The sequence below is a fragment of the Pleurodeles waltl genome, chromosome 9 (genome assembly GCF_031143425.1).
Source record: "Pleurodeles waltl isolate 20211129_DDA chromosome 9, aPleWal1.hap1.20221129, whole genome shotgun sequence".
In the NCBI taxonomy this organism is placed as follows: domain Eukaryota; kingdom Metazoa; phylum Chordata; class Amphibia; order Caudata; family Salamandridae; genus Pleurodeles; species Pleurodeles waltl.
Window position 1 is genome coordinate 950,512,563 of NC_090448.1, and position 22,627 is coordinate 950,535,189.

Here is a 22,627-nt window from a genome sequence, read left to right on the forward strand (position 1 = left end):
GTGAATGGTAGTGTGGGTGGTGAGTACACGTGAGCGGTGTGTGGTGATGGGCGTGCTAGTGATGGAGGTAGTGGCTGAGGATGTAGTGCATGCAGGTGTGAGTGGAGACGAGACAGGGAGGGAGGAGGGAGACGTGGAGGAGGGTCACACAGTGGAGGCAGTGGATGTTGGTATGTGTGCATAGGTATGATGCTTGTGTGAGTGCCTGTGAGATGTGTGGTGCTTATGTTTCCCTGAGCCACTCTTGTGTGTTGATGTGTGTGCATGCTGGTCTGATGGTGTGCTTGGGATAGGCTGAGGCACAGGGGATTGTGTCTGGGTGGAGGAATTTGGAGGGGGGAGGCTGGACACAGGGACAATGGCTGCCATCAATGCTGAGGCCAGAGCCTGAAATGCTCTCTGTTGGGCTGCCGGGCCAGAATGAATGTCCTCCAGGTATGCATTTGTTTGTTGCAAATGCCTCTCAACACCCTGGATGGCATTCAGAATGGTAGACTGCCCAACAGTGAGGGATCTCAGGAGGTCAATAGCCTCTTCACTGAGGGCAGCAGGGCTGACTGGGGCAGGGCCTGAGGTGCCTGGGGCGAAGGAGATGCCCACCCTCCTGGGTGAGTAGGCACGGGATACACGCTGAGGGGCTGATGGGAGGGCGGTGCTGATAGGGGGGGTGGCGGCTATACCTGTTGATGCGGTGGGCACAGAGGAGCCCGCCACCACAAGGGAGCTCCCATCAGAGGAGCAGTCGCTGGTCTCTGCTCCTGTCCCCGCCGTGGAGCTCCCCTCACCCTCCGTCCCACTGGTGGCTTCAGACTCCGTTGTTTCGCGCTCCAGGGCCAAGTGGGATGCAGCTCCCTCCTGCTCCGGTGCCAATGCTCCTCCGCCTGATGATGCTATTGCACACACGAACAGGGAGACCACAAAAAGGGGGGGAGACAGGAGAAAGACATGTTCAGTGCATGCAAAACCACTACCGTTGGCAGACACAACAGACACAGCAGCCCTCTGCACTACGCCATGCACTTATAGTTCCTAAATTAATCACATGCCCAAGGGGTACAAGGCCTAAGCCCGATTGCTGCACACCTGGAAGTCACAGGAGCCTGACTAGGTGTAGATGGCACTAACCACTAGTGGGGTTGGAGTGCCACAGAGCCTGCCTCACAAGGGACCTTGCCTGCCAAGATCGCCCTGGCCTAGGGGAAGCCACTGCCCACCTCCCCCACCCAGACACCTCGTAATGCGCGCAGTGTCAGCTGAATGAGAGTGTACTCATCCCCTTTGCTTGCTGCTGTAATGCCCTCAAGCGCCTATCCACCTCCCGATATGCCACCGCCAGGATCCGGAACATCAGGGGGGTCATGGTGCGACGGGCACCCCTCCCACGTTGGGAGGCCATCCCCAGCTGGGCCTCCGCCATCTTCTTGCTCCAGCGGCGCAAGTCCTCCCTTCAGGTGCTCCGTCTGTGGTGGACCCCCAGGGTCCCAACGTCCTTGGCGATGGCACGCCAAATAGCCTTCTTCTGGCAGGCGCTGACCTAGAGGAATAGTACAGGGGGAAAGGAAAATCATTAACCGTCAGGACCGTCATACTCATTGACCCACGTTCCTACCCTTGCCCTGACGCACATACACTCACCGTCAGCACATGCAGGCCTCATCCCCCCCATTTATCTTCTATCCACACCACTGCAAACAGGCATTGCCCATGCAGCACGCTGACAGTGTACTCACCTGTTTGTCTGGAGGACCGTACAGTTGTGTGTACTGGGGGAGGACCCCATCCACTAGTTTCTCCAACTCCTCCAAAGTGAAGGCAGGGGCCCTTTCCCCAGACACATGAGCCATTGTCGCTTCCAGACACAGGTCACAGCAGCACTTGCAGTGTAGGTCCTCTCCTGTTGAAGGTCAGGTTTCAAGTGGCGGTCACGTCTGCGGCGGTGCATACCGTCACCACCAGCGTACATCGTCATTGGCTCCTCGGACGCATAGGGTCCCATGTTAAGCAATGCTGGATTGCGCCGCGGCGTTCGACCGCCCACCGCGACGATGTAAAATGCCAGCGCAGTTACCTCATATTTCCTTGTCCCATATTACATGTCAGGCAGCTGCCATTTCAGGGGGCCACATGGCATTAATATTAACTGCGTCACAGCAATGTAGGCCTTGAAAACACACGGTTACAGGCACATTGCGGATTAATAAATGTGTGCAAATGACATTTTGTGATACCTCAGTGTTGGCTGACCCACTTCTCGCTGTTGTCGTCCATAGGGCATGTCTGCTGGGGCAGGTAATGAGATGGCGGCATCCTCTGGTGTACAGACCACTGGTGGACCTGGCGACAATGGAAGAGAGACACATAATAGTCACCTACAGACTTGATCGTGCAACAATCCATGAACTGTGTGCCAACTTGGAGCCAGACCTGATGTCAGCTATTCGCCATCCCACAGGAATCCCCCCTCTAGTGAAGGTCCTGTCACTACTCCATTTCCTGGCAAGTGGTTCCTTTCAAACAACAGTGGCCATTGCATCAGGGATGTCCCAGCCAATGTTCTCTAACGTGTTGTCCAAAGTGTTGTCTGCATGTGCCGCTACATTGTGTTCCCTCAGGTGGAGGAATTGCCCACAGTGAAAGGTGACTTCTATGCCCTGGGACATATCCCCAACATCATTGGTGCCATTGATGGGACACATGTGGCCTTGGTACCCCCCGCAGGAGTGAACTGGTGTACAGAAACCGGAAGAGCTACCATTTTATGAATGTGCAGATGGTGTGTTTTGCAGACCAGTACATCTCCCATGTGAATGTCAAATTTCCTGGCTCAGTGCATGACGCTTACATTTTGAGGAATAGCAGCATCCCTTATGTGATGGGGCAACTCCAGAGGCACCGTGTGTGGCTAATAGGTGAAGACAAGGACCCTATACAGTGTGATTAGGTGTCTGGGTATGAGGTTGTCCCTACAGGTTAGTGTGTGTCTAACAGTTGTCCCTCCATATTTGCAGCTGACTTTGGTTACCCCAAACTGTCATGGCTACTGACTCCAGTGAGAAATCCCAGGACAAGGGCAGCGGAACACTACAATGAGGCACATGGGTGAACTAGGAGGGTGATGGAACCCACCTTCGGCCTCCTGAAGGCCAGATTCTGGTGCCTCCATATGACAGGTGGTTTTCTCTACTACTCACAAAAGAAGGCATGCCAGATCATCGTGGCCTGCTGTATGCTGCACAACCTGGCTTTGCGACGCCAGGTGCCTTTTCTGCAGGAGGATTGCCCAGCTGGTGGTCTTGTGGCAGCTGTGGAGCCTGTGGACAGTGAAGAAGAGGAGGCAGAAGAAGAGGATATTGACAACACGAACAACACAATCACGCAATACTTCCAGTGAGACACAAGTAAGAAGATGTCACTGCCTCCCATATCTCACACTATGATTGGTGCTAGCATAAGTCTGTCATTTTCACTCAGTGTATGGACCCTGACTTGTCACTTTGCCTTTCCACTTCACAGATGTGGGTCCCACTTTGGCCATCTGCTATATTTCCTCCTGGCCTACAGCTGTGTTACATTGGTATGTGCACAAGTAAATTGATGTTGCTATATTCCATGATCATTGCAATTACAAGTTTGTGAAAGCAGACTGACTCCAGATTGTTTTGTAATTGAAGTGTGTTTATTTCTGTGCAAATAAGTGGATGGGGTTGTAGAATGGGCAGGGGGGATGGTGGAGGAATGTCCATGGCAGGGTCCAATCTATTTGTTTCACAGGTGCGTTGTCCAAAGGGGCATAGGAAGTGGAGCAATGGCAGTTGAAGGATGGACAGGGTGACAAAGTGGGACAGAAGGGTGACATTCAGGGGGGTCACATTTTCTGGCGGGGGTCTTGGCAATGTTCTCTGGCTTGTTCTTGGATCTCAGGGACCGTGTGTGGGGTGGTTCTCCATCTGCAGAGGGTGGGTTGCTAGTGTTGTGTTCCTGTGGAGGTGCCTCCTGTCCACTAGCGCCGGCGGAGGTGGAGGGCTGTTCATCGTCCAGGCTACTGTCAGGGGGCCCTTGTTGTGCCGCAGTGTCCCTCCTGGTGTGGAAAAGGTCTTGCAGCACCCCTGCAATGGTGACCAGCGTGTTGTTTGTGGACTTCAGGTCCTTCCTGATCCCCAGATAGTGTTCCTCCTGCAGCCGCTGGGTCTCCTGAAACTTGGCCAGTACCGTTGCCATTGTCTCCTGGGAATGATGGTAAGCACCCTTGATGTTGGAGAGGGCCTCGTGGAGAGTGGGTTTCCTGGGCCTGTCCTCCCCCTGTCGCACAGCAGTCCTCCCAGCTTCCCGGTTTTCCTGAGCCTCTGTTTCCTGAACCGTGTGCCCACTGCCACTGCCCCTAGGTCCCTGATTTTCTTGGGCTGGTGGGTTTGCCTGGGTTCCCTGTAGTGGTGTACATACTGCTGATTGTCGTATCCTGGGGAGAGAGGGATGGGCCCGCTGGGTGGGTGCTGTGATGGTGTTTCCTGAGGGAGGAGGCTCTGTGGTGGCTTGTGACAGTGTCAGGGGAACTGACTGTCCCGAGGTCCCTGATGGGTGTGCTGGTCATCTTGATCCAGTTGTGCAGAGCTGCTGTCATCACTGTGGGTCTCTTCTGTGGGGGGACTGGATATGTCTGGTACCTCCTGTCCAGTGACGTTGGGGTTGGAGTCCTGCAGGGCTGTAAAGGCATGATTATTGCATTTGTGTGTGACATCATGCGCAATGGGTGAGTGACCCTGTACTCCAGTGCTTGCATTCTTGACTTGGTCCTTGTGTGATATTTGGTTTGGGGTCTGTGTGGGTATCTGTAGTGGACATGCTTTGGTGATGGGTGTCCATGCTTTGGTGTTGCATGCAGGGCTTGGTATTGGGACGTGTGGGTTGTGATTGTGAGGCATATGTTTGGTGTTGGAGTGATGGGGGTGAGGGTAGGAGTATGTGATGGCATGCAGGTAGGGGGGATGAGGTAGTAAAGATTTGACTTACCAGAGTCCAGTCCTCCTGCTACTCCTGCGAGGCCCTCAGGATAGAATATTGCCAAGACCTGCTCCTCCCATGTTGTTAGTTGTTAGTTGTGGGGGAGGAGGTGGGGGTCCACTGCCAGTCCTCTGCACAACATTCTGGTGTCTGAAGACCACGGAACGCACCTTCCCCTTAGGTCATTCCACCTCTTCATGATGTCATCCCTAGTTCTTGGATGCTGTCCCACTGTGTTGACCCTGTCGACAATTCTGCGCCATAGCTCCATCTTCCTTGCAATGGAAGTGTGCTGCACCTGTGATCCAAATAGCTTTGGCTCTACCTGGTCGATTTCCTCCACAATGACCCTGAGCTCCTCCTCAGAGAACCTGGGGTGTTGTTCAGGTGCCATTATGTAGTGTGGGTGATGTGTGAGGTGGTGTATGTTGTGATGTGTGAGGGGAGGTGTTGGTGTGTGTTATTTGAGGTGTGTGGATTTTGTTTAAGTGATGGTCTTGTGTGTCTGTGGATGCTGGTGTTGTTTATGGTGGTGTCTCTCTCTGGCATGGTTTCAGAAATCCGGTAGTAACGGTTTGTGGGTGATGTGGGTGTGTGCTTTATATTGGATTGGGTGTGTGGGTGTGGTGTGTGTATGTATGTCAGGTGAGTGTATTTTGAATTGTCCTATGTGGTTGTGTTTTTTAAATGTGTGTGTATTTTGAGCGCAGCGGTGTGTACAGCCGATGGAATACTGCGGTTGAAAGACCGCCGCATCGATTCTTGGGTCGTGATAGTGTGGGCGTATTCCTGTTGGCGTGATGGTAGAGGTTTTGTTATCGCCAGTTTATCACTGACCTTTGGTGTGGCGGACTTGTGTGGGTGTCTGGATTATGGCAGATTCCGAGTTGTGGGTAGTAATAGCTGTAGTGGAATTCCACAGCCGCAGCGGTATGTTGGCGGTCTTCTGCACGACAGTAAGCGGCGTTTACCGCCAGGGTTGTAATGAGGGCCTTTATTTTGGTGACATAAATACCCAAAATACCATAGAGACTATGGTGGTCATTACAACCCTGGTGGTTGGTGCTAAAGCTGCGGTAAAACCGCCCACAGGCCGGCCGAAAAAAAATGGAATTAGGACCGTGGCGGAAACCGCCAACATAGACAGCCACTTTAACACTCCGACCGCCAAGGCGGTACAAACAAACACCACAGCGGCAACCGCCAACAGACAGGCGGAGGACAATGTACCGCCCACAGAATTACAACAGTCCAATCCGCCACCTTTTCCGGGGTGGATTCACCGCGAACAAAAACACGGCGGAAACAGGACTTGGAAGGGAAAACGCTCACCTCTACACACCCCACGAGGAACCAGGACGCCATGAACCCGAGCTCCAGATTCTTCCAGCCTTTATCTTCCTGCTCTTCTACCAAGAGCACGAATGCGGGCGGCGAACACCACAGTGAGTACTGCACCTTCAACACAGGGGAGGGGGGAGGGAAAAAACAGTGACACACACACGCAACACTCAAAACTCCCATCCTCACCCACTACAACACACACACTAATACTTCATGATACATTACAGTTACACCCCCAACCTCCCCTCGAAGAATGCAAGGACAAAAGGAAATGAGTCGAATGATTGTAATATATTCAAATACAGTAATCAAAAATATATACATATATAAAGATATGTACACTATACCAATATATATAGTCCAAGGTATTCCACTATCATAGTCCGTGGACCACTGGGCCCAAAAGGCACGGGCGAGGCCCACACAAGATACCCGAACAAGACAGAGAGAACACTGCTGGGGCATCAGATAGAAACAAAACAGGCACCTCAGGGGGAAGGGAAGGGGGGCACCTCAGCCGGATGAGTGCACGACGCCAGATCCACGAGGGGGCTCCATGCCCACTGTTCAATCCTGGGGTATGCAAAGCCACAGTCTCTCAGGTCTCTACAGTGGGTAGTTTGCCCACTGTGCAATCCTGGGGAGTGCAAAGCCACAGCCTCTCAAGTCTCTACAGTGGATGGTTTGCCCACTGTTCAATCCTGGGGAGTGCAAAGCCACAGTCTCTCAATCTCTACAGTGGGTGGTTTGCCCACTGTTCAATCCTGGGGAATGCAAAGCCACAGTCTCTCAAGTCTCTACAGTGGGTGGTTTGCCCACTGCTTAATCCTGGGGAGTGCAAAGCCACAGTCTCTCAAGTGGATAACATTCTCCACTGGTTCTGGAGGGGGCTTTGTGCCCAGAGTGCTTCATCCTGCCAAAGACAGAGGTACTGTATGTGATACTCCACTGGTTCTGGAGGGGGCTTTGTGCCCAGAATGCTTCATCCTGCCAAGGACAGAGGTAGTGGATATGATACTCCACTGGTTCTGGAGGGGGCTTTGTGCCCAGAGTGCTTCATCCTGCCAAGGACTGAGGTAGTGGATGCCTTTCCCCACTGGTTTCTGGAGGGGGCTTTGTGCCCAGAGTGCTTCATCCTGCCAAGGACTGAGGTAGTGGATGCCTTTCTCCACTGGGTCTGGCGGGGGCTTTGTGCTCAGAGTGATTCATCCTGCCAAGGACTGAGGTAGTGGATGTGATACTCCACTGGTTCTGGAGGGGGCTTTGTGCCCAGAGTGCTTCATCCTGCCAAGGACTGAGGTAGTGGATGCCTTTCTCCACTGGTTCTGGAGGGGGCTTTGTGCCCAGAGTGTTTCATCCTGCCGAGGACTGAGGTAGTGGATGTGATACTCCACTGGTTCTGGAGGGGGCTTTGTGCCCAGAGTGCTTCATCCTGCCAACGACAGAGGTAGTGGATGCCTTTCTCCACTGGTTCTGTAGGGGGCTTTGTGCCCAGAGTGCTTCATCCTGCCAACGACAGAGGTAGTGGATGCCTTTCTCCACTGGTTCTGGAGGGGGCTTTGTGCCCAGAGTGCTTCATCCTGCTCATGGCGGCCTCAGTAGCGTCGGAATCTTTGGCGCTCACTGGCCTGCGGTGCTTGTTGCGGCAGTGTCCTGGGCAGCGGTGCTGGTGGCGGCAGTGTCCTGGGCAGCGGTGCTGGTTGCGGCGGTGTCTTGGGCAGCGGTGCTTGTTGCGGCGGTGTCCTGGGCAGCGGTGCTGGTGGCGGTGGTGTCCTGGGCAGCGGTGCTGGTTGCGGCGGTGTCCTGGGCAGCGGTGCTGGTGGCGGTGGTGTCCTGGGCAGCGGTGCTGGTGGCGGCGGTGTCCTGGGCAGCGGGGCTGGTGGCGGCGGTGTCCTGGGCAGCGGGGCCGGTGGCGTCGGTGTCCTGATCAGCGGGGCTGGTGGCAGTCTTGTCCGCCGTGTAGATTTTCCCAGACTTGTCAGTTTTACTGTGCCCCTTCCCCACCTTGGAAGGTGGCACAGCTGTCTCCACACTCCCAACTGTACCCATGGGAGAGGCTTTGGTGGCTGATTTCTTTCCTCTCTCCCGCTGGGCACTGGCCAACTTTTTGTGCTTTACAGGTGGGGGACTGTCCTTGCTCTGGCTCCTTATCACACTGGCTGCCCTGCTGCCTGGCACACTCCAGAAGACGGTTACTACTGGCACCACTGGTCCCGCAAATGTTGTGGCTTAGGTGCTGGGTTGGGACCTGGAAAGGCGGGTCCTAGGAGACTGAAGGGGTGGGGGAGGTGAGGGAAGAGGTCACGGTTGGACAGGAAAGGTTTTTGGGAACACTGGGACGGGTAGATGGAGGGGGTTTGGGAGTGGAGGAAGAGCTAGTGGTTGTAGGAGGTGTACGTTTGGTGACTTTTGGTGAAGGTGCATGGACTGGAGGCTGTCGTGAGGTGCATGGCTGTTGGGTGGGTGTGTGGCTGCGTTTGTGTATCTTGGGAGGTGGGCTCACAGACACACTGGTAGAGGTCACAGGGGATGTGTGAATGGTAGTGGGGGTGGTGACTACACGTGAGTGGGGTGTGGTGGTGGGTGTGCTGGTGATGGACGGAGTGGCTGAGGATGTAGTGAATGCAGGTGTGAGTGGAGACGAGACAGGTAGGGAGGAGGGAGACAAAGAGGAGGGGGACACAGTGGAGAAAGTGGATGTTGGTGTGTCTGCATGTGTATGATGCTTGCGTGAGTGCCTGTGAAATGTGTGGTGCTTATGTTTGCCAGAGCTTCCCTTGTGTGTTGAGGTGTGTGCATGCTGGTCTGATGGTGTGCTTGGGATAGGCTGAGGCACAGGGGTTTTGGTCTGGGTGGAGGAAGTTGGAGGGGGGAGGCTAGAGACAGGGACAATGGCTGCCATCAGTGCTGAGGCCAGAGTCTGAAAAGCTCGCTGATGGGCTGCCTGACCAGAATGAATGCCCTCTAGGTATGCATTGGTTTGTTGCAACTGCCTCTCTACATCCTGGATGGCATTCAAAATGGTAGACTGCCCAACAGTGAGGGACCTGAGGAGGTAAATGGCCTCCTCACTGAGGGCAGCAGGGGTGACAGGGGCAGGGGCTGAGGTGCCTGGGCCATAGGAGATGCCCACCCTCCTGAATGAGCGGGCAAGGAACACACGCTGAGGGGCCGCTGTGAGGGCGGTGCTGATAGGGGGGTGGCGGCTGTACCTGTAGATGCGGGGGGCACAGATGGGGCCCCCACCGCAAGGGAGCTCCCATCACAGGAGGAGTCCGTATCGCTGGTCTCAGCTCCTGTCCCCGCCGTGGAGCTCCCCTCGCCCTCCGTCCCACTGGTGAATTCAGACTCCGTTGTGTCACCCTCCAGGGCCATGTGGAATGCAGCTCCCTCCTGCTCCGGTGCCACTGATCCTCCGCCTGATGATGCTAATGCACACAAGAACAGGGAGACCACAAAAAGTGGGGGGGGAGACAGAAGAAAGACATGTTCAGTGCATGCAATACCGCTACCATTGGCGGACACTAAAGACACAGAAGCCCCCTGCATGACGCCATGCACTTGGAGTTCCCTAATCAATCCCAGGGACATGGGTTACAAGGCTATGCCCAATTGCTGCACACATGGATGTCACAGGAGCCTGACTAGGTGTAGTTGGCACTGTACACAGGTGGGGTGGGGTGCCAAAGGGCCTGCCTTAAGAAGGGACCTTGCCTACTAAACTCGCCCTGGCCTAGGGGAGGCCACAGTCCACCTCCCCCACCCAGACACCTCCAATGCACGCTGAATCAGCAGAATGAGAGTGTACTCACTCCTTTGTGGCTGCTGTGATGCCCTCAAGCGCCCATCCAACTCCGGGTACGCCACAGCCAGGATCCCGAACATCAGGGGGGTCATGGTGCAACGAGTACCCCTCCCACGTTGGGAGGTCATCCCCAGCTGGGCCTCCGCCATCTTCTTGCTCCAGCGGCGAATGTCCTCCCATCTATTCCGGCAGTGGGTTCTCCGTCTTTGGTAGACCCCCAGGGTCCGGACTTCCTTGGCGATGGCACGCCAAATGTCCTTCTTCTGGTGGGCGCTGACCTACAGGAATAGTACAGGGGAAAAGGAGAAGATATTACCGTCCTCACCGTCACAGTCATTGGCCCGCATCCCTACCCTTGCCATGACGCACATGCACTCACTGTCGTTTCATGCACGCCTCTTTCTCACCCCCCCCCATCTTTCATCCACACCACCCCAGACAGGCATTGCCCATACAGCATGCTCACAGTGTACTTACCTGTTTGTCTGGAGGACTGTAGAGTAGCATGTACTGGGGGAGGACCCGATCCACTAGTTTCTCCAACTCCTCCGTGCTGAAGGCAAGGGCACTTTCCCCAGACACACGAGCCATTGTCTCTTCCAGACTGAGGTCACAGCAGCACTTGCAGTGTAGGTCCTCTCCTGTAGAAAATCAGGTATCAAGTGATTGAACAGAGAGAAAATGGTGGTCACGTCTGCGGCGGTGCGTACCTTCACCGCCGTGGTACATCGTCATTGGCTCCTGGGACCCTTAGAATCCAATGTTAACCAATTCAGGATAGCGCCGCGGTCTTCGACCGCCTACCGCAACGGAGTACAACGCCAGCGCAGTTACCTCATTTCCCCTTGTCCCACTTTAAAAGTCAGGCAGACGCCATTTCATGGGCCCACATAGCGTTATTTTGGACTGCGTCACTCATATCTAGGCCTTGCTTAAACACTAATATAGGCATATGTCGATTTGCTAATTTTTTCAGATTAAGCTGTGTTTACGTACCTCAGAGTTGGTTGACTCTCTGCTCGCTGTTTTCCTCCATAGGCACCGTCCACTGGGGCATGTGAGGAGATGGCAGCATCCTCCGGTGTACAGACCGCTGGTGGACCTGTCGACAATGGAGGAGCGACATGTGATCATCACCTACAGACTTGATCGTACCACAATCCTGGAACTGTGTGCCCAGTTGGAGCCAGACCTGATGTCAGCTATCCGCCATCCCACAGGAATCCCCCCTCAAGTGCAGGTGCTGTCAGTACTCCATTTTCTATCAAGTGGGTCTTTTCAAACTACATTGGCCATAGCATCAGGGATGTCCCAGCCTATGTTTTCCAACGTGTTGTCCAGAGTGTTGTCTTCCCTGCTGAAACAAATGCGGAGGTACATCGTTTTCCCTCAGGTAGAGGATTTGCCTACAGTGAAAGGTGATTTTTATGCTCTGGGACATATCCCCAACATCATTGGTGCCATTTATGGGACACATGTGGCCTTGGTCCCCCCCGCAGGAGTGAACAGGTGTACAGAAACCAGAAGAGTTACCATTAGATGCTGTGTTTGGCAGACCAGTACATCTCCCATGTGAATGCAAATTTCCTGGCTCAGTGCATGACGCTTATATTCTACGGAATAGCAGCATCCCTTATGTGATGGGGCAACTCCAGAGGCACCGTGTGTGGCTATTAGGTGAGGACATGGACCCAATACAGTATGACTAGGTGTTTGGGTCTGGGGATGTCCCTATGAGTTAGTGTGTGTCTAACAGTTGTCCCTCGACATTTGCAGGTGACTCTGGTTACCCCAACCTGTCATGGCTACTGACCTCAGTAAGTGATCTCAGGACAAGGGCAGAGGAAAGCTACAATGAGGCCCCTGGGCGAAATAAGAGGATTATAGAGCGGACCTTCGGCCTCCTGAAGGCCAGGTTCTGGTGCCTCCATATGACAGGTGGTTCCCTATTCTACTCACCAAAGAAGGTGTGCCAGATCATCATGGCCTGCTGTATGCTTCACAACTTGGCTTTGCGATGACAGGTGCCTTTTCTGCAGGAGGATGGTCCAGATGGAGGTGTTGTGGCAGCTGTGGAGCCTGTGGACAGTGAAGACGAGGAAGCAGAAGAAGAGGACATAGACAACAGGAACACAGTGATCCTGCAATACTTCCAGTGAGACACAGGTAAGAAGACAACACTGCCTGCTACATCTGATTTAATTCTACTACCTCTCATCTGTCTGTCATTTTCACCCAGTGTACAGTCACTGAGTTGACACTTTTCCTTTCAATTTCACAGATGTGGGCCCCACTGTGTGACACCTGCTTTGTTTCCGCATGGACTAGAGCTGTGTGACATAGCTATGTTGACATTACATTTGATATAGCATTTTGCCACTGTTATTGCTAATATACATTTTCGAAATCACAGACAGCCTCTTGATTGTTTTGTGATTTAAGGGTGTTTATTTAAGTGCTCAGTAGTGGAGGGGGTTGTAAAATGGTCAGGGGTGATGGTGGAGGAATGTCCATGGCAGAGTCCAGTCTATTAGTCTCACAGGTGCATTCTCCAAAGGGGCATAGGAAGTGGAGTTAGGGCAGTTTAAGTATGGACAGGGTGACAAAGTGGAACAGAAGGATGACAATCAGGGTGGTCTCATTTCTTGGTGGGGGTCTTGGCATTGTTCTCTGTCTTTGTCCTGGATCTCAGGGACCGCTTGTGGGGTGGTTTTTCATCTGCAGGGGGTGGGGTGCTGGTGTGGTGGTCCTGTGGCGGTGCCTCCTGCCGTCGGAGGTGGTGGGCAGTTCATCGTCCAGGCTAGTTTCAGGGGCCCCTTGTTGTGCCACAGTGTCCCTCCTGGTGTTCACGAGTTCCTTTAGCACCTCTACAATGGTGCCCAGGGTGGAATTGGTTGATTTGAGCTCCTCCCTGAAGCCCAAATACTGTTCCTCCTGCAGCCGCTGGGTCTCCTGAAACTTGGCCAGTACTGTTGCCATCGTCTCCTGGGAATGGTGGTAGGCTCCCATGATGTTGGAGAGGGCCTCATGGAGAGTGGGTTCCCTGGGCCAGTCCTCCCCCTGTCGCAAAGCAGCCCTCCCAGTTCCCCTGTGTTCCTGTGCCTCTGTCCCCTGAACCATGTGCCCACTACCACTGCCCCCAGGTCCCTGGTGTTGTTGGGGTGGTGGGTTAACCTGGGTTCCCTGTAGTGGGTAACACACTGCTGATTGACGTGTCCTGGGTACAGAGGTATGGGCCTGCTGGGTGGGTGCTGTGCTGGTGTTTCCAGAGGGGGGAAGCTCTGTAGTGGCCTGTGCCAGTGTGAGGGGAACCGACTGTCCCGAAGTCCCAGATGGACCGGGCTGGTCATCTTGATCCAGTTTGACAGAGCTGCTGTCATCACTGTGGGCCTCTTCTGTGGGTGGAGTAGACATATCTGGACCCTCCTGTCCGGTGACGTTGGGTAGGGGTCCTGCAGGGGTGTAAAGGCATGATTATTGCATCTGTGTGTGCCATGGTGTGCAATGGGTGGGTGACCGTGTACCCCAGTGCTTGTATTCCTGTGTAGGACCATGTGTGATAATGGTTTGGGGGGTGGTTGGGTATGTGCAGTGGCCATGCTTTGGTGATGGGTGTCCATGCTTTTGTGTTACATGCAGGGCTTGAGTTTGGGATGTGTGGTTTGAGATATTGGGAAATACGTGAGGAGTTGGAGTGATGGGGGTGAGGGCGAGGGTGGGGTTATGTGATAGCATGCAGGTGGATGGGGGATGAAGTAGTTAAAGGTTTGACTTACCAGAGTCCATTCCTCCTGCTACTCCTGCAAGGCCCTCAGGATGCAGTATAGCCAAGACCTGCTCCTCCCATGTTGTTAGTTCTGGGGGAGGAGGTGGGGGTCCGCCATCAGTCCTCTGAACCGCAAGGTGGTGTCTTGAGACCACGGAACACACCTTCCCCCGTAGGTCGTTCCACCTCTTCCTGATGCCATCCCGTGTTCTTGGGTGCTGTCCCACTGCATTGACCCTGTCCACGATTCTTCGCCATAGCTCCATCTTCCTAGCTATGGTGGTGTGCTGCACCTGTGATCCAAGTAGCTGTGGTTCTACCTGGATGATTTCCTCCACCATGACCCTGAGCTCCTCCTCAGAAAACCTGGGGTATCTTTGCGGGGCCATGGGGTGGTGTGGGTGATGTGTGGGGTGGTGTGTGTTGTGATGTGTGGGGTGATATCTAGAGGTGTGTTGTGTGAGGTGCTTGGATGTTGTGTGAGTGATGGTGTTGAGTGCCTGTGGATGCTAGTTTGTAGATGGTGGTGTCTCTCTCTGGCCTTCAGTCGCAATTGTTGACGTAAGGGTTTGTGGGTGATGTGGGTGTGTGTTTTTTATTGTATTGGGTGTGTGGGAGTGGTGTGTGTGTGTGTATCAGGTGTATGTATTTGGAATTGTCCAGTGTGGTAGTGTTTTGTAAATGTGTGTGTATTTTGAGCGCAGCGGTGTGTACAGCCAATGTAATACCGCGGTTGAAAGACCGCCGTGTGGATTCGTCGGTCGTGATAGTGTGGGCGTAAAATCACAATAGTGGGATCCCTTTGTGTAGTGCTGTGATGACCGCAATTTGCAACTCCTTTGTCCCCATGTTCTGGGACTCCTGTGGGTGTTACCTGGTCCATGGTAGGCTCTCCCAAGTGCTGAGCACCCCCTCTGTCTCCTCAGTCCACGTTGAGAACCCCAGGTCCCTCCTGGGTCCGGGCACCGCGTTTTCCTGCCAAACACGCCTCTTGCGTGAGCCAAGGATTGTTGGCGGAATCCAACAACAAAAAACAGCCTGCATTCATCTCTTCCATGTGGGATATTACTTGCACCAAGCAGCACCCCTTAGCTGTCTTCTTCGGTTTATCTCTGGCTTTTTCTTCCAACCGGAGGTTCCACTTTTGTACCTTCATCTGGGTTAGTAGAGGCTTCTGTTCCTTCTGGACTCTTCAGCTGTTCTTGGACTTGGTCTCCTCTCTTCACAGGTCTTCAGGTCCAGGACTCCATCGGTGGGGTACTTTCCATCTCTTTGGTGTTTTCTTACACTCCCAATGCCCCTCTACACAGTACTCTTGCCTAGGTGGGAAACCGACATTCACATTCCACTATTTTAGTATATGGTTTGGGTTCCCCCTAGGCCCCTTGTAATCTATGGTGTTTTGCACTATTTCCACGCTGCTGGAGAACCACTAAGGAAGCTGTGCGTCACAAGATAAAGTGCTGGAGACCGGAGCTATAAAATGGAGGAAGGAAGCCAATAAGCCTTGGTAGCTGCCAAATATGTGGTGCATGGGGGTACTGTCTTGCGTCGGAAGGCAAGCTCTTGCATCCACCAAAGTTGGCCAGTCGGAAGACAGGACAGTCGCAACCACTTCAGTCCACCACCCATGATGTAGGATCCACAGAGCTCAGCAGGAGAGGGGATCAAAGCAACCAGTTGTCTTTGCAGTTGGAGCCTGCTGAAGCAGGGGAACAAACCCTTCACGCCAAGGGAGATCCCTTTGCTCTTCTTGTGCAGGCTGAAGATGGCCTTTCCTTAGAAGATGCACAACTGGGAAACAGTAGGAATTTTGTGGATTCCTGTAGATTCTGGAAGGTTCCATCACAAAAATGTGAGAAAAATGTGTGATTTCCAGCAAAGTTGGAGGTTTGCAGGGCAAAGTGGGTAAGAAAATAGTGTGGGTGCATGTGAAGCACACCACCCTGGACTCACCTAGATGCTTAGTTTTCAGATGTGTGTAGGTCTTGTGGATTTGTCTTCATGGCAGCGTCCCAAAATCCATACATTCAGAGAAACCAAAAAAGAGTCCTCACAAGATTGGATGGACTTTGTGGACTGTTCAGTGAAGGCTTTAGGAGGTTGGTTACATGGCAGCAAAATGTCTGATTATGAGAGACTATATAATCTAATTCTGAGAGAGCATATTCTTAAAAATTGTGTGTCTGACTTGTTGCACCAGTACTTGGTAGACTCAGATCTGACCTTTCCCCAAGAATTGGTAAAGAAGGCAGACAACTGGGTCAAAACAAGGGTGAGCAGAGAAGCTCATACAGGGGGTGACAAAGACAAGAAGAATGGTAAGTCTCATGTTAAGGGTGGGGACAAAGATAAAAAGTCAGAGTCTTCATCAGGTCCCTAAGAATCTTCTGGGGGTAAGCCCAAACCCTCTTCCAACCAACAGAAAAAGCCTTGGTGTTACCTGTGTAAAATCAAAGGACATTGGGCAAGTGATCCCACTTGTCCCAAGAGGAACCACCACCACCACAACCCCCACTGCTTCCACTAGTGCCCCTAGTAACAGCAGTGGTGGTGGGAAAAACTCTACTAATAGCCAATCTAAGGGTGTAGCTGGGCTCACTTTTGGTAATGTAGTGGGGGTTGGTCTAGTTAGGGAGACCACTGAGGCTGTTTCTGTCTCAGATGGTGGCATTGACCTTGCCACCCTGTTGCTTGTCCCCTTAATATGGATAAGTACAAGCAACTACCCCTAATAAATGGTGTTCAGGTTGAGGCCTACGGGGTCACAGGTGCCAGTGTCACTGTGGTGATGGAAAAACTGGTAGCCCCAGAGCAACACCTACTTGGTCATTAGTACCAAGTGACTGACACCCATAATAACACTGTTAGACACCCCATGGCTGTTGTGAATCTAAACTGTAGGGGCTTTACTGGTCCAAAGAAAGTTGTGGTATCCACTGAACTACCTGTAGAATGTCTACTGGGCTATCATTTTGAGATTTGAGCTCGGACTGAAGTGGAATTGGAGGTTCATGCAGAAATGCTGGGCACTCCAGGGCATATCTTTGCTCTCACCAGGGCTCAGGCCAAGAAGCAAAGAGGACAGGGAAAGTTGGATCCTGGAACAATGGACCGAGTGCTCTAAAAAACTAAGGGTAGAAAGGGCAAACCCTTGTCCACTATCCCTCTCTCTCCAGAAGATTTCCCTTTTGATGAGGAAGAGTCAACTCCCTGTGTAGAATCGACACCAGAGGAGCTTCAGGCTGACACAGCTGAACTCTTAGGTGCAGGGAGGCCTGCCAGGGAGGAACTGAGTGTGGCACAGCAGACCTGCCACTAGGAGAATGGTCATTCCCTTGAAGTATAGGAAATTCCTCCTAACACTGGCACATGACATTCCCCTTGCTGGACATATAGGTCGAAGCAAAACCTGGGACAGACTGGTCCCTCACTTTCACTGGCCTTACATGTTAGAAGACACAAAAGAGTTTTGTCGCTCTTGTGTCACTTTCCAAGCCAGTGGCAAGACTGGAGGCACTCCAAAGGCCCCCTTAATCCCACTGCCTGTGGTTGGGTGCCCTTTGAGAGGGTTGGGGTTGACATTGTTGGCCCCCTTAACCCTCCAACTGCTTCTGGAAAAAGATTAATCTTAGTGGTAGTGGACCATGCCACTAGATATCCAGAAGCTATCCCTCTAAGTACCACTACAGCTCCTGCAGTGGCAAAGGCCCTACTGGGAATATTTTCCAGGGTTGGCTTCCCCAAAGCGGTAGTATCAGACAGGGGTAGCAACTTCATGTCTGCATATTTAAAGGCAATGTGGAAGGAATGTGGTGTAACATATAAATTCACCACACCCTATCATCCACAAACTAATGGATTGGTTGAGAGATTTAACAAAACTTTCAAAGACATGATCCTGGGACTCTCCTGAAAACTCAGGAGGAAAAGTGATGTCCTACTGCCCTGCCTCCTTTTTGCCTACAGGGAGGTACCCCAGAAGGGAGTGGGCTACAGCCCCTTTGAACTCCTTTTTGGTCACCCTGTTAGGGGTCCACTTGCACTTGTTAAAAAGGGGTGGGAGCAACCCTTGAAGCCCCCTAAACAAGACATTGCAGATTATGTACTTGGCCTAAGATCAGGAATGGCTGAGTACATGAAAAAGGCCACTAAAAACCTTCACACAAGCCAAGAGTTACAGACAGTGGCATGACCAGAAGGCTGTCCTGACAGAGTACCACCCAGGACAGAAGGTGTGGGTATTGGAGCCTGCGGCACCAAGAGCACTCCAGGATAAATGAAGTGGACCACATATCATAGTGGAGAAGAAGGGTGAGGTCACCTACCTGGTTGACCTAGACACTCCCAGACGTCCTCTAAGAGTACTTCATGTGATCCACCTGAAACCCTATTATGATAGGGCAGACTTGACACTACTCATCGCCACTGATAAGGGGCAGGAGGAAGAGAGTGATGCTCTCCCTGACCTCTTCTCCAACACTGCAGCTGATGGCTCAGTGGAGAGAGTTATCCTTGCAGAATGCCTTACAGCAGAGCAAAAGGGGGAATGCAGGAACCTCCTAGGTCCATTCTCTGAACTCTTTTCACTTACACCAGGTCAGACCACTTGGTGTGAGCATACAAAAGATACTGGAGACTGTTTACCTGTCAAAAGTAAGATTTATAGGTGGCCTGACCATGTCAGAGACTGTATTAAATCTGAAGTTCAGAAGATATTGTACTTAGGAGTGATTGAGCACTCAGATGGTAATAGGCCCAGTGGTGCTAGTACCAAAGCCTCATTTTCAGAAAGGGACTCCTAGTTGGTGGGGAACAGATTGAACCACTACAGGGAAGAACTAGACTATTTTAGACTTGTCTCCCCCTACTACTCAGACCCAGGTTGGAGCCTTTCTTGGTTTCACTGGGTATTACAGGAGGTTCATTAGCAACTATGGCTCCATTGTTTCCCCCTTAAACGAAAATGCCAAGAAGTTATTATGGACAGCCAGCTGTCAAAAAGCTTTTGAGGAGCTTGAGCAGGCTATGTGTACTGCAGCTGCCCTGAAAAGCCCAAACTATTCTAAGAAGTTAATTGTCCAGACAGATGCCTTTGAGGTAGGGTTTGGGGCATTGTTATCAACTTAACTCAGAGGGCCAGGATCAACCTGTTGCTTTCATTAGTAGGAGCTTGACCCTAGAGAAAACATCAGCCATAGAGAGGAAGGCCCTTGCTGTGGTCTGGGCCCTGAAGAAGCTAAGACCCTATTTGTTTGGCACTCACTTCATAGTTCAGACAGACCACAAACCTCTCTTATGGTTAAAACAGATGAAAGGAGAAAACCCTAAGTTGTTTAGGTGGTCCATTTCCCAACAGGGTATGCACTTTACAATGGAACATAGACCTGGGAGTAACCACTCCAATATAGATGGACTCTCAAGATATTTCCACTGAGACAATGAAGACTCATGTTGGCAACATTAGCTTTATTGTCCCTTGTTTGGGGAGGGTTGTGTAGGAAAGTACCCTCTTTTTGGCATGTTAACCCCAATTTCTGCCTGATGTCAGTGTGTGTTTGACTGTGCCACTGGGATCCTGCTAGTAAGGACCCCAGTGCTTATGGTCTTTGGCCTGCTTGTCAGTGTGTTTCACTGTTTTCTAAATTGTCACTGAAGTCCTGCTAATCAGGACCCCAGTGTTCATGCACTCTCTTTTTCTAAATGTGTCACTACATACTGGTAACTCAGTATTTCACTCCAAATTGGCATAATGGTCCCCTCTTATAAGTTCCTAGTATATGGTACCTAGGTACCCAGGGCATTGGGGTTCCAGGAGATCCTTTTGGGCTTCAGCATTTCTTTTGCCACCTATAAGGAGCCCTTATGAAGGCTTCTGCAGGGCTGCCATTGCAGCCTGTGTGAAATAGTTCATGCACTATTTCACAGCCATTTTCACTGCACCAGGTCACTTATAAGTCACCTATATATCAAGTCTTCCAACCCTGAAGGCTAGGTGCAAAGTATCTGTGTGTGAGGGCACCCCTGCACTAGCAGAGGTGCCTCCATATTCTCCAGGCCCATTTTCCCAGACTTAGGGCCTGATTCTAACTTTGGAGGACGGTGTTAAACCGTTCCAAAAGTGGCGGATATACCACCTACCGTATTACGAGTTCCATAGGATATAATGGACTCGTAATACGGTCGGTGGTATATCCGCCACTTTTGGGACGGTTTAACACTGTCCTCCAAAGTTAGAATCAGGCCCTTAGTGAGTGCAGGGACTCCATTTTAAGTGTGCACTGGACGTAGGTCAATACCTATGCACAGCTTCACAATGAAAACTCCGAATATGGCCAAGTAATGCGTATACAAACTGGGAATTGTAACCCAATACTTATTCCAGTATTGGTTGCACAATCTCATGCATTCTGGGAGCTCCACCATGGACCCCCAGTACTGCAATACCAGCCTTCTGAGGTTTTCAATGTAGCCCCAGCTGCTGCCATCTCACAGACAGGCTTCTGCCCTCCTGTGGCTTAAGCAGCTCAATCCCAGGAAGGGATGACAATGCATTTCCTTTAGAAGAGGGGTGCTGCACCCTCTCCCTTTGCAAATATGTGTTACAGGCATGGAAGGGGTATCCTTCCAGAGCCTCTAGAAATGCTTTGAAGGGCACAGATGGTGCCCTCCTTGCATAATGCAGTCTACACCAGGTCCAGGGACTCCCAGTCCCTGCTCTGGTGCGAAACTGGACAATGGAAACGGGAGTGAATACTCCCCTGTCCATCACCACCCCAGGGGTAGTGCCCAGAGCTCCTCCAGAGTGTCCCTTTGTTTTGTCATCTTGGATTCCAAGGTGCTGGGGCACTCTGGGAGCATCTGAGTGGCCAGTACCAGCAGGTGATGTCAGAGACCCCTCCTGATAGGTGTTTACCTGGTTCGGTGACCAATCCCCCTTTCAGGGCTATCTAGGGTCTCTCCTCTGGACGTTTCCTAAGATTCGGATTGCAAGACTCCAGCAGGAATCCTCTGCATTTTTTACTTCATCGTATACCAACGGATCAACCGCTGACAGCTCCAGGAACTCTACAAAACTGCAACAAAGAAGCTAAGAAGACTTCTGCAACATTGTATCTTCAGCTCCTGCCAGCAACTGCAACAGTTTCCAGGTTGTGCATCCTCTGAGGACTGCCTGTCTTCAGCCTACACCAGAAGAACCAAAGGAATCTCAAGTAGAGAGATGGAGTCACTTCCCTGCTTCAGCAGGCACCCCTCTGCCCTGATGACCAGTGGCTTGGGTCCCCTCTCCAGACGACATGGATCCAGCAACATGGGAGGTGGACTAAAGTGACTTTGACAGTCCCCGACGTCCAGCTGTCTAACTTTGGTAGAGGTAAGAGCTTGCCTCCCCAAGCAAGAGAGTACCCCTGTGTACCACGTGGCTTGCAGTTGCCAAGGCTTGGGTGCAACCTTCCAAGAAGTTCTTTGTGCACAGAATAGCTTAGGCCCCCAGCACTCCATCCTGCGATGCACAGTTTCCTGAGTGGTTCTCCAGCAGTGTGGGAATCCTTCGTGTTGTGCTGTATGGGCCTCCATTTGCACCTCCTTTGTCCCCATGCTATGGGACTCCTGTGCACATTGCCTAGTCTTCTGAGGGCTCTCTGAGTTGCTGAGAGCCCCTCTGTCTCTTCTTCCTGGGTAGAGGCCACCAGGTCACTCCTGATCCTGGGCAGTGCCATTTTCCACCAACTGTGTGTTTTGCGTGAACCAAGGCTTGTTGGAGGAATTCAGCAACGCAAACAGACTGCATTCATCCATTCAGTGTGGGACATCTTCTGCACCAACCAGGAACCCACATCTGTCTTCTTTGGTGCAATACTGACTTTGTCTTCTCAGCGGTGGTTCCTCTTTTGCACCTTCATCCGGGTTAGCAGGGGCTCCTGTTTTTGCTGGACTTTTCAGCACTTCGTGGACTTGGTCCCCTTGTTCTACAGGTCTTCAGGTCCAGGAATCCATCGTTGGTGCCTTGCAGTTTCTTCTTGTTCTTTATCACGACTTCTAGTGTGTTTTAGGAAACTAGCTGTGTTTTACTCCTGCTTTCCTGGGCTCTGAGGTGGGGTATTTTACTTAACTTTGGTGTTTTCTTACACTCCCAATACCCCTCTACACACTACACTTGCCTAGGTGGGTAACCGACTTTCGCATTCCATTATTTTAGTATATGGTTTATGTTCCCCCTAGGCCCATTGCAACCTATTGTGATTTTCACTGTTTGCACTATTTTCTGACTATTTACTTACCTGTTTTTGGTTACTAGTGCATATGTTGTGTAATTTACTTAACTCCTAAGGGAGTATAGTCTCCAAAGTATTTTTGGCAATGTGCCACCTTTATTTTTGCAACACTGAATACTGTCTTTCATGTGTGTGAGTACTGTGACTACAAACAGTGGTATTGCAAGAGCTTTGCATGTCTCCTAGTTCAGCCTTGGCTGCTCTGTCTACAGCTACCTCTAGACAGCCTGGCTTCTAGACACTGACTACATGTCACTAATAATGGATGAATGTACCTGGTATAAGGTATAAGTACCTTTGGTACCCACTACAAACCAGACCAGTCTCTTACAATCTTGAAGAAGTGACATCTCAACTTGTGCTTATTGAATCTTTATTGTTTTGACCTTATTTTAACCAGATAAATATCCTATATTTTTCTAAACCTGTGTGGTGTAT